The 16,920-nt window shown below is 35.4% G+C and overlaps 1 long non-coding RNA gene across 1 annotated transcript in view; it reads right to left on the bottom strand.

Annotated features, from left to right (window-relative positions):
• Window positions 1-14,216, bottom strand: part of LOC106734277 (uncharacterized) — a 46,957-nt gene extending 32,741 nt beyond the window's left edge. The window contains exon 1 of the long non-coding RNA XR_001369957.2: window positions 13,295-14,216. This is a non-coding gene — a long non-coding RNA (uncharacterized LOC106734277). The remainder of the gene's footprint in view (window positions 1-13,294) is intronic.
• Window positions 14,217-16,920: the final 2,704 nt, after the last annotated feature.

The following is a 16,920-nucleotide window of genomic DNA, read 5'->3' as shown; positions in this document are numbered from 1 at the left end:
CAGTGCAGACAAATGCTTTAAAACTAGGGTTTTTCTCTGTTCTGGTGGTTAAATTTAATTGTAGATCTCCAAGATTTGTTAAATGCTTTTTTGTGGTATTGTGTGCTTTATTGTAAACTTTTGCTATATTAAGCTGCCAAATCACAAGTTTGCTCCTCTACATAAAATTAAAAAGTAAAACTTGGGAATAATTATTACATAATTGTCCAGTCTTGTAATCAGGCATTTAAGGTTTGTACAAAAGCTTTGATGATCTCATTAATGCCGTCCCCCGCAAAAGAGTAAATAAATTAATCAAACTTTAACTGCTGAAGTGCTTACTAGGAAATGGAAGTTATGAGATGAATATTAATCCATATGATTTGCATTTCTCCACCAAGTAACACTTTACATTTTACTCTTTGGAGACACAATGCACTAGGCAAACTATACTTCTACACTTGCCATTCTTGTTTCAAAAATCATGAGTTCTGCCGGGCGTGTGTGCGTGCGTGCCTAAGATCCCGAGAAGAGAATGGAGAAGGAATTGCGGCGTGACCATCCCCCCTGGGATGAATATACTTTCTGTCTCTATGTCTCTCTCTGTCTGTCTGGCGAGCACACGTGCCCTATAGCGAAAACCTCTCCAAATAAATAAATAAATAAATAAATAAATAAATAAATAAAAAATCATGAGTTCTAGTGACTTTTAATTTGCTTAGAAGAGTGGCAGGCTATATTTTTATTACAAAAGTGATAAATAAATAAAAAATCATGAGTTCTAGTGACTTTTAATTTGCTTAGAAGAGTGGCAGCTTACATTTGTATTAAAAAGGTGTGACGTGTATTCATGTTGGATGATTCATTTTACAAGCTGTAGTGATGTACAATTATTGAAAGTATAAAATAAATTAGAATAAAACAATTTTAAAATAAAAAGAAACAATTCTTACACTCTATGAAATAAAAACCTGGCCTATACCAATATCTAGAAAGAAGATTCAGTAATTGAAATAATAGAGAATTTAGTTTCTTTGCTGAGACTAAATTGGGCACTACTCTCAACTTCTAGATACCACCTGCAGGTCCTTGCCATGTAACCACATTCTCTCTCAGCATGGTAATTTACAGAGAAAAGGAGAACATTTCTGCTGCTTCATTCTCTTTTAAGGACTTCCATGATTAGGTAGTCCCCACTTAATAGCTAGCAAGAAAGCAGGGACCACAAGCATACAATAATGAAGAAACGGGTTCTACCATCAACCAATGAACTTGGGAAGATCCAGTTCTCCAGATGAGATAGCAGCTCTGTGTGACACACTGATTGCTGCCTGGCACAGAGAATACACAGTTAACTTATACCTGGACTCTTAACTTAATGAAATTGTGAGAATATATATTTTTGATGTTTAAACCTACCAGGTTTGTGGTGATTTATGTAGCAATATGAAACACTTGATAATAGATGAATCAAATCTATAGATCTTGTTAAATTACTTAATATCTCTGTGCCTCAGTTCTCTTATTCTTAAAGTGACAGAGTATCTACCTCACAGAAATATTGTGGCTTCACTTTCATGATTAGAATAAAACTTATTCTCCTTGAGAATACACTAACACTCAATATAAAAATTGACTACATGACATTTTAAATATCAATCATGTTCTTGACATAATGTAACACAGAGATGTATATGATTTTTTAAATTTCCCACCTTTTTCATAATTTCACACACAAAAAATGGTCTACCATCTTCTTTTTTTTTTTAATTCTACATACTTCCAGACAGGTACAACAAAGGTACTGAGTGGAATAACACTCTGAGAGGATTTGCAGACATGTGAAGAATTCAAAATAGTGTTAGAACATTGGTTTTCCCTCTCTGTGCAGAGGATGATGGTCATAACTATCACGAGAAAACTTTATTTTCAACGTTGTTACTGATTACTAGCTTAAGATATTTACACAGATGCTTATCATTGCTGCAACACACCAATCCTTAAATTGTAGGGTCCAGACTCTATTTGTTGCTGGATTATTCAGTTGCATAAATTAGTATTAAGTACATTCATTGTTAAATGTTCTTTTTCTCCATTCTCAATACAGGAAATCAGGATAAAATGGAACCAGAGAGAGAGAAAGCAGCTGGGTAAGTAGTGGGACAGATCCCACCATATGTATATAAGGAGATAACAGAGTCTACTTAAGACAGAAAACCTAAACACACTTTGTCTGATGTTTTCCCCTTCTCTGTTTTGGGTTAGAGATATAATGACCTCCTCCAGAAGACCCACTTATGTGTTTTTAAAAATTACTTTATTTAATTTTATTTTTATTATTTTTAAAGTTGACCAGAGAGAGAAGAGAGAGAGGAAGAATGAGAAATCAAGCTGCCAGGTCAAGGACTCACACAGTGGTCAGCCATTTGAGAGTCCAACACCTTACCACCTCGCCACCTGCTGGCCCACCCACATCTGTATTGTATGATATATCATTATGGTATCCTACACTCTCACATTTATACATACTTCCACATATAAGACAATCCCATGACTTCAAACAACTATATTGAATAGCACCAATCTATAGTATCTTATGTCTATCAATAACACATAACTTTAAGGCTTCTAAAAAGTTTCTGGAAAATAGAATTAAAATACAAGTTTATGGGAACCAGCAGTTAGCGTAATGGCTATGTCGCTGGACTCCCACGTAGTCGGTCACAGTTCGCGTCCCAAACTCACACCGGGCGCATGTGCACGTGTGCCCAAGATCCCGAGAGGAGAATGGAGGAGAAGGGATTGTGGCGTGACCATCCCCCCTGGGGGGTGACTTCTCGCTTTCTGTCTCTAATGTCTCTGTCTGTCTGGCAAGCACACATGCCCTATAGTGAAAACCTCTCCCCCCGAAAAATACAAGTTTATTTTTATGTCAAAAAACTTGAAAACATGCACAATTTTTCATAATATATACTTCCTATTGCCTTTAGAAGACCCCTTATCTTCCCACCTTTATTTATCCTTTCAGGATTTGGGGCATGTATGCACACATGCACAGCATGTTTTCAAGCCATGGGGCTGGGATTCGAACCATGGCCAGTTGTGTGGGATCTGGCCTCCCAGTTGTGAATGGTCTAGGGGGCCAGCTCTAGTTTCAAATATCTTCATCGTTTCTATTTCCCCAAGTACTTTGACTTACTCCATCAGCTAATCTATTACACATTTTGACTGTATGCTGGTGCAAATCATACTTTGATTTCTAACTTCTAACTAATTACATACTATCAACAAAAGATCATATTTTATGTAAATTTAACACTTTCTTTGAAGATTTTCATATCTTCCATTATAGTTTGGTCTTTGCTGTCCTTAAAAAAGAAAATCTTAGTTTTTCTATGAGTTTTGACTAGAGTAACCTCATGATTTATTATCCAAAACAACATTTTAAAAAGACAAGAAAAGGGGTGAGCGGATGGCATGGTGGTTGAGGTGCTGGACTCACATATGGTTGACCACAGTTCAAGTCCCGAACATAGCTGCTTGCTTTCTTGTTTTCTCTCTCTCTCTCCCTCCCTTTGTGTCTGTCTTTCTCTGGTGAGCACACATACTATAGCAAGTTGAAAAAATAATAATAATAAAATTGAATAAATAATTCATATAAAAAAATAAAGACAAGAAAGCACCACTGCGGCCAAGAGGCAGCATAGTGGTTAAAACACTGGTCTCCCACATGGCTGACAGCGGTTTGAGTCCTCAGTAGCTTGAAGCTCATGCCAGGCATGTACGTGCATGTCCAAAATCCTGAGAGGAGAACGGAGAATGGATGTGGCCATCCTCCTTGTCAGGGAGATGATTTCTTGCTTTTTGTATCTCTGTGTCTCTCTGGCTAGTCATACATCCTATAACAAAAAATTTCTTTCTGAAAATAAGAAAATGAAGGCACTACTAATTGTATACCTGCACAAAAATTGTATACCAAGACTGTTCCAGGAAAACTAGGATGTATGATTGCTCTAGTTGTAACCATTTGGGCCTTATTGAGGCAGGAGGTCTGATAAATACTTGCATACATCCACAAGATAGAGCAGCTTAATTATCTTTTTCCATCTGAACCTAATAAATGTGCCCAATATACCATTTTTTAGGTCTCTAGTGTCCATTAGGACTATTTCGTAGCTTTCTCAATAGTAGAAACAAATACCTGTTACAGACCAGTTAGCATTACTTTCATGGGAAAAGTTTAGATTATACTATAGATTATTTTCCCTCCTGTTAATAATTAACAGTCTATAAGTAATACTGGTAAACCATTCAGAAAGTTTACTCTTTTATTTATTCTTCACTAATAGAGTATTATCCTGATAAAAATGATGTCATAAATTTGTTAAATGCAGTCGCTGCTTCAGCATTCATTTTTCTGACATGAGTTATTTGAAATCCAGTCATATCCTGTCACTCTAGTCTAGTTAACTTCCCTTTCTAGTGTGGTCATTTGCAATATAGCCTGCTTGTTCTTAATTTAACTGAAAATCCAACCCACTCCACAGCTGCTGTCTGTGATAACACCTAATAGTCAACACCAAAGTCTTGCATGTTTTCATTAAGCAAGTCAGTCTACAACTGGGAAAGCCTAAGTTGCAATATCTATGGACCTGAATAAAGGCATGATCCTACAGGTTCATTTTCTTTCTTCTTCTGTCTCTCTCTCTTTCTGTGTCACTTTTGCTACCCCTCCACAGGTTGAGCTCCCTGCCACGTCCAGACTTCCTGTTGGCCTCTCTTCAGTGCCTCCTGACCTTCTGAAACCTGTGAACAATCAATTTCTTCTGTGTCATGCACTTTCATTTTTTTTTTTCTTCATGTGTCTCACCCAAAACACGTGACAAATCTTTTTTCCCTTCACGACTCTTCTAGAGAATGGCTATCTTTTAGAGAATGGATTAAAGTTTCTTTTGAGAGAGATCTCAAAACCAACTTAGAAATAAATCATAACGGATGATTTTATAAATCTATTTTTCTTGTACCCAGCTGCTATAACCCAAAAGAAAGATTATCACTGCTAATGTTGATGATGAGAAAAATTAAGATTTTTTAAAAAAATGTATGAATATTCAATATGTCTCTTGCAAGTGAATCATCATGTCTGTTGCAAAAGTGTGAAGTTCTTGAATCCAAAATTTAGCTGAATGGAACTGGGAAAACTATTGGTATTAGGAGACAGAAACAAACTAGGAAAGAGTATCTGAGAGATGTTAAAATATGCATTAATTGCTAAACTATGAATATACCTGAACAATTAATTATGAGCATTAATTTGAAAATGGTAATGTGACAAATTGAATTACTTCATATTTTCCATACTGTAGCAGCCCCCCATCCATGATTTCACTTTCTGCATTTTCAGTTACCCATAATCAATAGCCATATAAACATATTGAAGAAAAAAATTAATTAATATATTTACAGAAGTAATACATTTTAAATTGCGTGTCTTTCCGAGTAGTGTGATGAAGTCTCAAGCCATTCCACTCTGCTCCTCCTGGGACATGAGTCATTCCTTTCAGAATATCCATGCTGTACATGCCACCTGCCCATTAGTCACTTACTAGCCCTCTAGGCTATTAGATTGATTGTTGTGGTATTATAGTACTTATGTTCATGGAACTCTTAGATTTCCTTATTAATGGCATCAAAACACAAGAGCAGTAATGTTGGCATTTTGTAAATGCCAAAGAGAGGCCATAAAGTATTTCTTTTAAATTAAAAGGTGTAATGTCTTGACTTAATAAGGAAAGAAAAAAAAAGTATGCTGAGGTTGCTAATATCATCGCAGTTATTTGTGTTAATCTCTTACCGCACCTCTTACAAAATAAACTTTATCATAAGTATGTATGTATAAAAAAATACAGTATTTGTGGTTTTTAGTACCATCTGTGATTTTAAGCATCATCTGGGGGCCTTGGAATATATTCTTGCAGATAAGCAGAGTCTACTGTATATTATTTCAGATTGGCATTTTTGCTCATGCTATACAGCCCTTTCAAATGAACACTAAACTTCTAATGCAAAGGAAAGGTTCCTTTACACTGATTAAAAAATATGCAAACAAAAAGAAGCTAGTGTTGGCCCAGCCTAGTAGTGTAGCTCAGAGTATGCTGGACTATGATGTGGGAAGCCACAACACTAACCCAAATTCAGATCCTTGAGTAGGCCTGGGAACATGCTGGGTTCAAGCGTGGGCACCTAGGATCCTGAGGAACTGGAAGGCTGGGAACGAGGGATCCTGGTGTAATAAGACTGTGTTGTGGGTGCTTTCTCCTCCTTTCTTCCATGCCCATGCTTATGCTCTCAATCACACATGCCAAACACACACATACACACACATACAAAATGCAGAGAGAGACTGGTGCCAATATCAATTGGAGTTAAATGTTAAATATTTGGGTAATGTAATCATGTATTTGTCATATTATTTCTTAAAAAAAAAACAACAAAAAAAAAACCATTTGGGGTGTATGTGTATGTTTGTCCAAAATTCTAAGAGAGAATGGAGAAGTGATTGTGGCATAGCCATCTTCTCTTCCAAGGTGAAAAAGCTTGGATCATAATTTTTGAGAGTAAAAATTATAAAATTTCAGTGTTTGTAAAGATATTACAATGTGCCTTATATGTTATGTCTTTCAGTTTTCTTGTATAAAATTGACTTTAATTTTAAGCATCTTATTTTGTAATACAAAATAGGTTTGAGAAGTGTTTACAGTCAACTTATGTGCTTACTATTTTTTCTAAGTATCTTGAAAATGTTCAGATGGTATACTAGCATAACAAGATTAAGAAATACTCTCATTTTAAAAACATGTTATCAGGGACCAGCAGGGGGCGTGGTGGTTAAGGCACTGGACATTCCCACATGGCCGACCATGGTTCAAGTCCTGGATCTGGTGGCTTGCTTTTTCACTTCCTCTCTCTCTCTCTCTCTCTCTCTCTCTCTGTTTCTCTTTGGTCAAATTAAAATAATAAATGGATGAATAAATAAAAAAATTAAAAAATTCTTTAAAATTGTGTTATCATTTTAGTCAATGAATACTTGAATTAAGAAAAAAGACTATTTGATAAAATACTCTACTTATTTCTGACCCAAGTTTACATTGCAATTTTGCTATGATTTGAGCAACAAGTCATAGTCATAAAAGTGCCAAATAATTAAATGGAGAAAATACCTATTATAAAATCAAACTACAAAGCTAAAATTGATAAAAGATAAAATTAGGCTGCTTAGTGTGTCTTGATCTTTAAAAGATTGTTTTGTTTGTTTGTTTGTTTTGTTTTGTTTTTAAATTTGTTATTAGGTAATTGTGCTATCTAGAGACAGAAGAGAATGTGACAAAGCACTCCCCACAGGGGATGGCCACACCTCAGTCCTTTCTCCATCACTCTCAGTACCTTGGGCACACACTTGCTGAAGCCCTGCTTGCTTTCCAAGCTGCAGGGACCAGGACTTGAACAATACAGTTGGTCATGTGGAGTTCAGCTGCCTCAACCACTGTACCACAGGCCAACCCTAAAAGTCTTTTGACAATATATATAGAGGGAGGCAAAAAGAGAGAGAGAGAGGGACACCCACGGGGGGACTTGGCATGTTGCATTCTCCTTCACCACATTCCTGCCCCAAGCCCTTCAGTTAGCTAGATCCATGCGTGCAGGTCAACCCAGGAACTGAAACCAAGGCTTTTCTTTCTTTATTTTAAGAAGTATTTTATTAAACTTTATTTGTAATTATTTTTTTTTAATTTGACCAGAGAAAGACAGAGAGAGAGAGTGAAAGTAAGAAAGCAAGCTGCCAGGTCCAGGACTAAAACTGCAGTCAGCAATGTGATTGGGTGTCCAGACTTTAACCATCACAGCTTTTTTATATGCTCCAGCATCACATAATGGCACTCTACCACCTGTACCACCATGGCTGGGCCTAGAAATCTTTATTCTGTAAACTATCTATGATATTGATGAGGAAAATAACTAATAGAATGTATCAGGTTTTTACACTATATTAAGAATTAAATTTTAAAATTATCATTAATTATCAATTAAATAAAGAATTATTATATAAATAATTATCTGAATCTAAAATGCCTCACAATTATTTCCAAAGCCTAACAACTTTAAACTATACAATATTCACATAAATTATGAATAAGCAATAAATTCTTAATTTAGGCAAACCATTGCTTTGCTAGAATTCTTCAAAAAAAGGGAAAATCACAAACAATGACTCATTAGTTTTCATGTCAGAAATGCATGGCATACATGGAATCTTGTAGGAAAATCTAGAAATACAAAGGTTTTTCAAAAAGTTCATGGAAAAATGTGTAGTATTACAAGACTATCTGTGGATTTTAAAGTTTCCACCAAAATAAACTAGTATTTTAATGCTCCATTAATTAGGGTCTTCCTAATGTTTTTTTTTTTTTCAATAAGGCATGTCCTCTCCCCAGAGAGAGAGGTTTAGTGAGATTCTCTTGGAGAGGATCGCCATGCCACAATCACTTCTCCATTCCCTCTGGGATTTTGGGCACACATATCCAGTATGTTCAGGACTACAAGTGCACAGTTGACCATGTGGGATCTAGCTGCCTTAGCCACAACACTACTGGCTGGCCCTATCTTCCTAATTTTTATTAAACCAAAATATTAAAAAAAAAAAAAAAAGCAAACTAGTTGGGCCAGCAGGTGGCATGGCGATTAAGGCATTGGATTGCTACAAGGCCAACCACTGTTTGAGTCTAGGAACAGGTTGCTTAAAATTGATTCAGGGCACATGTGTGTGGATGCCCAGGATCCTAAGAGAATGGAGGGGAAGGGATTATAGTATGGCCATATCACTGGGAGGTAATTGCTCACTTTTCTTCTCTTTATCTCTGTCTCTCTCCAGTGAGTACACATGTCCTATGATAAAAACCTAAAAATGGAGAAAAGTAAATGAGTTACTCACCCTATAGAAGACATTTATTCAATTAAAGTAATAAATGTATTGAATCTTCAACTATTCATTACATAGACATATATGTTACTGAAAATATCACCAGGATTTTATTATTTATAATTTATATAACATCTGTAAACATGAAAGAAATTTAAGAGTTGTTTTTGTTTATTTGTTTTTAATTCATGATAGAGTTTATGTACACAAAAAAAGAATGAGTAAAGCACCATCCACGGGGGGCTCATTTATGCCACAATCCTCTTTCTCCAGACCTCCAGTCTGGCAGGATCCTGGTTATACACATGCCCCATGTGTTTCCAGGCTGACAGTCTGGGGATTCAAACCATAGTCAGCATGTGGCTTCAGTTTGGCAGTCCAGCATGCTACCTACTGAGACACAGAGGTTAAGTCTAATGTAAGATTTTTATAGTCATTGAAAATGTCAAGTATATATATTGGACTTTAAAAAAATTATTTCTAATTTTTACAGCATCTCACTGTGTTGTAATTCTCTGCTTCAGTTTTTTGAGTTGCTGGGGCAACAGACATATGTCACTGTGCTCAGCCTTTAGACTATTAGTTAATCATTTCCCATCTTACATCTTCCTATCCCCTGGAACTTCTCAACTACTTTTTTTTCTGTCTCCATGAAGTTGCCTATTCTGGACAGATCACAGCAAAAGCATCATAGTATATGTGGGCTTTTGTGTCTGGTTTCTTTCACATATTTTCCTATGGTTTATCTATGTTGTAGCATATGTCAACTCTTCATTGTTTATGTGACTGAATAATATTCCATTGTATGATTATCACAGTTTGTTTATCCATTCATCCATGTGATGAACATCTGTGTTATTTCCACCTTCTGGATATTGTAAGTAATGTTGCTATGAACATTTATATACAAGTTTCTGTGTGGACATATTTTCATTTCTCTCGTATATATACCTAGAAGTAGAATTGCTAGGCCATATGGGTAATTCTATATTTAACTTACTAAACAACTACAAAACTATTTTCCATTGTGCCTGAATTATTTTACCTTCCCATCAGCAATGTATTACAAACTTTATTTACCACAAGTTTGCCGATATTTGTCATTTTCCAGTTTACTGGTTTGTTCTTAACACTATCCTATTGGGTATGAAGTGGTTTCTCATTGGGGTTTGAATTTGCATTTCCTTAATAACCAATAAAGTTGAAATTTTTTTTTTTTGTGCTATTGGCTTTTCTTTTTTTTTTTTTTTGTATTTTCTTTTTGAGAAATGACTTCAAGTCCTTAGCCATATTTTAATTTGATATTTGTTTTGTTGTCCAGTTGTCAGAGTTCTTTTTATGTTCTTGATATTAAACCTTTATCAGATATAAGATTTGTAAATATTTTTTCCCATTCACTGGGTTGCTTGTTATGGCTTGAATGCACCCCAAAAAAATAATGTATTGGAATTTAATTGTGATGGGATGAATTAGGAGGGTGAAAGCTTAATCTGACTAAACTGTTGAACAGTGGAGACTTTGGGAGGTAATTAGGGTTTGATTACAGTCATCAGGGTGGCCATGACTGAAATATGGTGAATTTACAAGGAGAGAGAATGAGACAGATTCATGGACACAGCTGCTACAGAGAATCCATACCAGGAAAATGACCTTCTCCAGATGTAGCCACTTTACCTTGGACCTCCAAAGCAGTGAACTAATAAACTTCTATTCTTTATAAATTACTCAGCATGTATTCAGTTGTTAGCAACAGGAAAGTGGACTAAAACATTGTCTTTTCACATTCTTAATAATATCGTTTGATGTATATGTTTTAAATTTTAGTTAAGTGCAATTAATCTATTTTCTGTTTTGTTACTTATACTTTTAGTCAAGTCTAAAATCCATTGCTAATCAGAGGTGAAGATTTACCCCTATATTTTCTTCTGAGTTTTATGTTTTTATAATTAGGTTGTTGATCCAATTTGAATTAATTTTTTGTATGTGGGGTTATTGAGGGTCGAACTTCATTCTTTTTACGTATTATAGAATTGGAGCAATTTACAAAACAGAAAATCAGATTGATGTGGCAACATAATCTACTGTGCCAAATCCTTCATAATAGATTGTAAGCTAATGTGGGGAATAAAATAGGTTTGGTGGTGATTTTCCATCTTTTTAGTTTATAGAATTACAGAAGAATACAGATAGAATAGAACCAAGAAATTATTTCATTCAAACCTATCAATTTATCAATAAAGAAATGTGCCCCAAAGAGGCAGAAAATCTGACTGAGATCACACAATTTGTTGTAGAATCAAGACCAAGTTTAATGTTATTACCAACCTATTACACAAAGTCTAAATCAATTGTTGAATCCAATACCAGGCAGAAGTAATGCAAGTAGTTTAATTCAAAAAGAAAAATTAGCTGTAAGGGAAGTACTTTAGTAGGAAGGCAACACTAATCCTCCTTTGAATTGTTAAAGTCCTGGTCTGCAAGCAAGTCCTTGAACTGTAGTCATTTATATAGCTGTGAGAGCAAAAGCAGGCTAGCTAAATTTAACTCTGAACTAGGAGTATATTGTAGGAATGTAAAAATAACCATACAAATGGAAATTGTGCAAAGTAATCTTAACAATAAATGGAAGGAATTAAGATCATTCAGTGACTGTTCAAAATTTATATGATTCATGATAGTACATGTGTGCTGAGAGAGACAGACAGAGTCAGAGAACCTTCAACAGGGTCATTGTTCTGTGATTCCCCTTTGCCAGGCCCTCCTTCTTCTCAGGATCTTGGATACATCAATATACTGTCCGTGTGTTTTCCAGCCTACCCCAGAATTTGAATCTGCAGTCAACTATGTGGCTTTCCGTAGTCCAGTTTAGTTTGCTATGAACTATAACAGCGGGCTGGACCATTCAGTAACTGAATATTTTTATTTGCTTAAAAAAATTGTTAAAATATTAAATAAGGGCCAACAGTGACATAGTGGTTAAAGCACTGGACTTCCACATGGCCGATCATGGTTTGAATCCCAGATCCAGTGGCTTGAAACTCACAGTGGGCCTGAGTGCAAGCATGCTCCAAATCCCAAGAGAATGGAGAAAAAAGAAATGCCCATGGCTACTCCCCCCGGGGGGATGATTTCTCACTTTCTCTATCAATGTCTTTGTCTCTCTGGTGAGTGCACCCATCCTATGGCAAAACCTTAAAAAGAAAAGAAAACAAAACAAACAGCCAAAGATGTGATAATAGAGAGAATTAAGTGTAGACACCAAAGACTTTAAGGGAAAGCGGGTGGCAGAGGGCGGCAGGGAGGAGCAAAGGGAAGAAACATTTAACAGACAAAAAATGTTAAGTTCTCTGGGCCAACAGGTGGCATGGTGGTTAATGTGCTGGAATTCCCACACAGCGGACCAGTTTGAGTCCTGGACCTGGTGGCTTGCTCTCTCTCTCATTCTGTCTTTCTCTGGCAAAACTCATGTGAAAATAAATAAATAAACAAACAATTCTTTAAAAAAATGTAAAGTTTTCTATTAAAAAATATGTTCTATACTTTTTACTTTGTAAAAATTAAAATAAATAAATAAACAAATAGCAATAATGAAAAAACTTGGCAGGCTAGTAGATGGTGTGGTGTTTAAGGTGGCTGATTGCACATGGTCAACTACACAGTGGCTTGAAAATCACGTGAGGCACTGTGTATGCATGCCAAAAGTCCTGAGAGGAGAATGGAGGTGAAGGAATTGTGGCAAGGCCATCTTCCCAAGGGGTGGTTTCTCGCTTTCTCACCCCTTCCGTTGGTTAGAAAATGTGCCCTATAGCAAACCAAGACCAAAACTTGGGCCCAGTGGGCTGGTAGTTAAAAACCTGGGTCCCACATGGGACTATGTGTTTCAAATTCTGCCTTAGCAGCTTGAAGAACATACCAACAGGATGGAGAGATGGAGAAGGAATGGCAGTATGACCACACCCCATCAGAGTATGCTTTCTCCTTCTTCCCCTCTGCCTCTGTCTGATAGACACACACAACGCCCTCTGGCACAACTGAAAAAAAAAAACCCAAAACTTAAAAAATTCTCTTATTGTTAGTAGGCAGCGTAAGGAAAAATGAAAAATATTAAGTTGTAAAAACAGTATTTATTAAATCCACTGTAATTTTAAACTTAGAAACATTGCAAATAGATGTTTTATATGTACAAAACTTACAAAAGTAGTTTAAAGAATGCTTATCTTATTTTCATATATAAATCATGACACAGGACACATATTTTCTATGTCTTAAACTGTCATATGCCTAAATTTGGATCAGCTACAATTGTATTAATTTTTTTATTGCTGTATAAAAACTTACCGCACATTGCTACTTCAATGACCCCATTTGTCACAGCTTTCTAGGTCACAAGTCAGTGTATGTTTAGCTGAGGTTTGTGCTCAGGGTCCCACAATGCTGAAAATAAAATGTTAGGTCAAGCTCTTAATTAGGTAACTCTGGGGAGGAATCTGTTTCCAAGCTTATTAAGGTTGTAGAATTAAGTCCTCAATTTATTGCAATACGTCTGAGTTTCCATTTCCTTGAGAGCTGTCAGCTAAAGGTCACTGTCAAGTACTAAATACACCTACATCCTTTCTCATGTAGCCCTCTTCATCTTCAAAGCCAGAGATGGCACATTGAATCTTCCACCTTTCAAATCACTCTGATGTCTTCTACTGTGACCACGAGGAGAAAACTCTCTTTTATAACTGCTCACATTTCTCCAAAAGTAGCCAAATATTCTCCAATTCTTAAAATCAATGAATTGAGACTTCAATTACAGGTGAAAAATTCCTTTCCAGCAGTACTTAGATTACTATGCAGTTGGATAACCACAGCACCCAATTCTTGAGAGACCATATTTAGAATTCTGTCCAACATACAACTTGTCACTATTAACATTTTCAATATTTTAAAGTATCGGTGACATATCTGTTAATGTCGAATTTATTGTCATCTTTATTCTTTCTAAAATATTTTCATCCTTTTTTTCAGAATAGCCAATTTCCTCATTAAGGTTGATCATTTCTTTTTGACTGAGTTTCTCATGCTACACATCTTAGGCCTCTAGAATGTTAACAGTGACCCTATCCCATGATCTGCCATCTTCTAATATTTAATTGCCCTTCCAGTGTTACCCGTTTTTTTTTTTTCCTCTGCTGTACTTTCACTTTTTGATTATTGTTTCTTAAATCTTGCTACAGGACGTGCGTGCTCACTGGAGATAGAGGGAAGAGAGAATACACCCCTCATGGGGCATGGTCATGCTGCAATCTCTTATCTATTTATCTTTTCAAGATTTTAGGCACGCACATATACATGCATGGCATGTTTTTCAAGCTGCCAGGTCTGGAACTCAAACCATGCTGTTGGCCATGTGGGATCCAACTGCCTTAATTACCATGCCACCGACTGGTCCAGATTATTATTTTTAAAAAGGTTCACCTTTTGAAGACAAGGAGGCAACACAAACTTCATTCTGATTCTTTTTACTTTTTTCAGTTTGATTCAACATAAATTTTACCCTGAGTTTCTAGTTTGATTGGCATAACTTTTCATTTTTAGAAATTCTATTACTTTAGTTTTTAAAAATGCATCATCATTCTTTCCTGTTCTTTGTTCATGGTTAGAATTACATCTATTAAAGATTTCATACTCTGTATCTAATAATTCTACTTTCAAGAAGTGTTCTAATTCTGCAGAGTCAGCAGAATAAACTACAGAATTAGAATACCTTTCTAATAAACAGAATTATTAGTTGCTGAGTCTGATGACTATAATCTTTATAGAAATGGACATTTCATTGCATGCTTAAATTCTGTGAAAATATTGAGGGGCTAAAATTCTGTTAGGTAGCCCAGGGTATTTTTAATACATTATTTCTCAGGCAGAAGTTTCTCTTGACTGATAGGGTAAGGAAACTATGTGAAAACAAATGTATGCAAGCAAATTCCCAAAGGAAATGTTAGTGATGATGACATTATCATTTTAACTAATTTATTTCACCTCAAGCCTTGGCAAAGTTTTACCCACTTTCTCATCTGTTTTCTCTGAAGGAAGCCGCCTTTTTATTTGTGTTTACTTTCATTTATCAATTATCTATCTATCTAACTATAATTTAGTTTCACTCTGCCCATCTTTTCACCAATGATGCAGACACTATTTCAGTGTCTTTTAATTTTTAAAAAATTTAACTTCCTTTATTTATTTATTTAAATTTGACCAGAGAGAGATGGAGGCGGGGTGGGGGTGGGGGGCTGGGAGTGAGAAAGCAAGCCACCAGGTCTGGAACTTGAATCATGGTAGCCATGGGGGAGTCCAGTGACCCTAGCCACTACGCCACCTGCCAGCCCTTTTTATTATAATTTTAATTTGTGATAATTAAGGCCTCTCATTCCCATATAGTATATTTTTTAAAAATAATTATTTTATTTAACTTTATTTAATTTGACGGGGTGGGGGGCAGGTGGAGGGGGGAGAGAGAGCGAGCGCACGCGCACGCAACCTGCCAGATCCGGAACTTGAACCATGATTGGCTTTGCAGGAGCCCAGTGCCCTTAACTACCATACCACCTGCCAGACCCACCATATGGTATCTACTTTTTTCCAGTGCAGTCTCATTTTCTGTTTTCACTTGTAAGTCGTGTGTGTGTGTGTGTGTGTGTGTGTGTGTATGGGTGTGATAAAGCAAAGAATGGGTATTCTAGGCACTGCCATTACTTCCTTTGAAGGATAGCAATGCATTTACCTGTAGTATCTTTGTTACAATTTCTTCATTACCCAAATGTTTTGCATGGAGAACATGTGGAAGTCAAGGCTAGCCCATCCAGCATTTTTGATAAACTTATTACACACACATACATCCCTAAATAATGTATGGCATTGATTTACATATTTTGTTAAGCTTCAAATGAAAGACAACAAATTATAAGAACACATGTTTTGATAAAAATGTTATTTGTGGGCCCTGGTTAACTTATTTTCACTTCTGTATAGTGACTATATATTTTTGATAAGTATTTGTTTTCATTTTTTTCTGATTTTATGAAGTACTGCAAGAGGTGAGAACACTGAGGTTATGATTATACTTGTGTTCAACTGCAACAGATATTTCCATAACATTTTTTTTTTACCAATTTACAGTCCACCAATGGTGTGTAAAGTTTTAATTGCTCCATATGGCTTTCAGAGTTAATGTCATCACGGTTTTGTATTTTAACTATAGTTAATGTGTAAATTGAATTTCATTTTTAAAAAGTTTGCATTTATGTAAACCTAAGTGAATGTTTCACATCTTTTTTGGGCCACTTGGATTTCTTCTTCTAAGAATAAAGTGTCACTTTGTCAATTTGCTGATTGCATAATTATATTATTAACTACCAGTTACAAGAACTGCAAAACTACTAGTACATCAGGTTATTTGCTTGTTTCTAGTGTAATTTAATCAACAGATTAAAATTTTATTATGGTCTAATATATCAATCTTTTCTCTATGTTTGGGACTTTTATGTATTTAAATTGTTCACTTTCAATTAAATATATCCTATATATTTCTTTAGAAATTTAACTCTTGAAAGTTTTACTTTTCCATATTAAATCTTCAATCCACATGCAAATTAATTTTTTTGTCTGGAATAGTTTATATATATACACACATATATATATGTACACACATATATATATAAATATATAAATAAATATATTTTAATTTCTTTTATACAGTTTTATTATTTATGGATAACCTATGTCAGGATAACATATTAGTTTACAATCCACTGACTATAATACCAATTTAGTCATACATCAGGATGACACACGTATGTCATCTAATTCTGAACTTTATTCGGTTCCACTGTCTTTGCACCAAAACAATAGATGTTAAGATATTCGTTATTTGTCAAAAAGATCAGGTCTATTCTTTGCACTTGGTTTTTCATATATATATA

The sequence above is a fragment of the Tupaia chinensis genome, unplaced genomic scaffold (genome assembly GCF_000334495.1).
Source record: "Tupaia chinensis unplaced genomic scaffold, TupChi_1.0 Scaffold000085_1, whole genome shotgun sequence".
NCBI lineage: Eukaryota > Metazoa > Chordata > Mammalia > Scandentia > Tupaiidae > Tupaia > Tupaia belangeri.
This window is presented reverse-complemented; position numbering and strand designations above follow the sequence as displayed.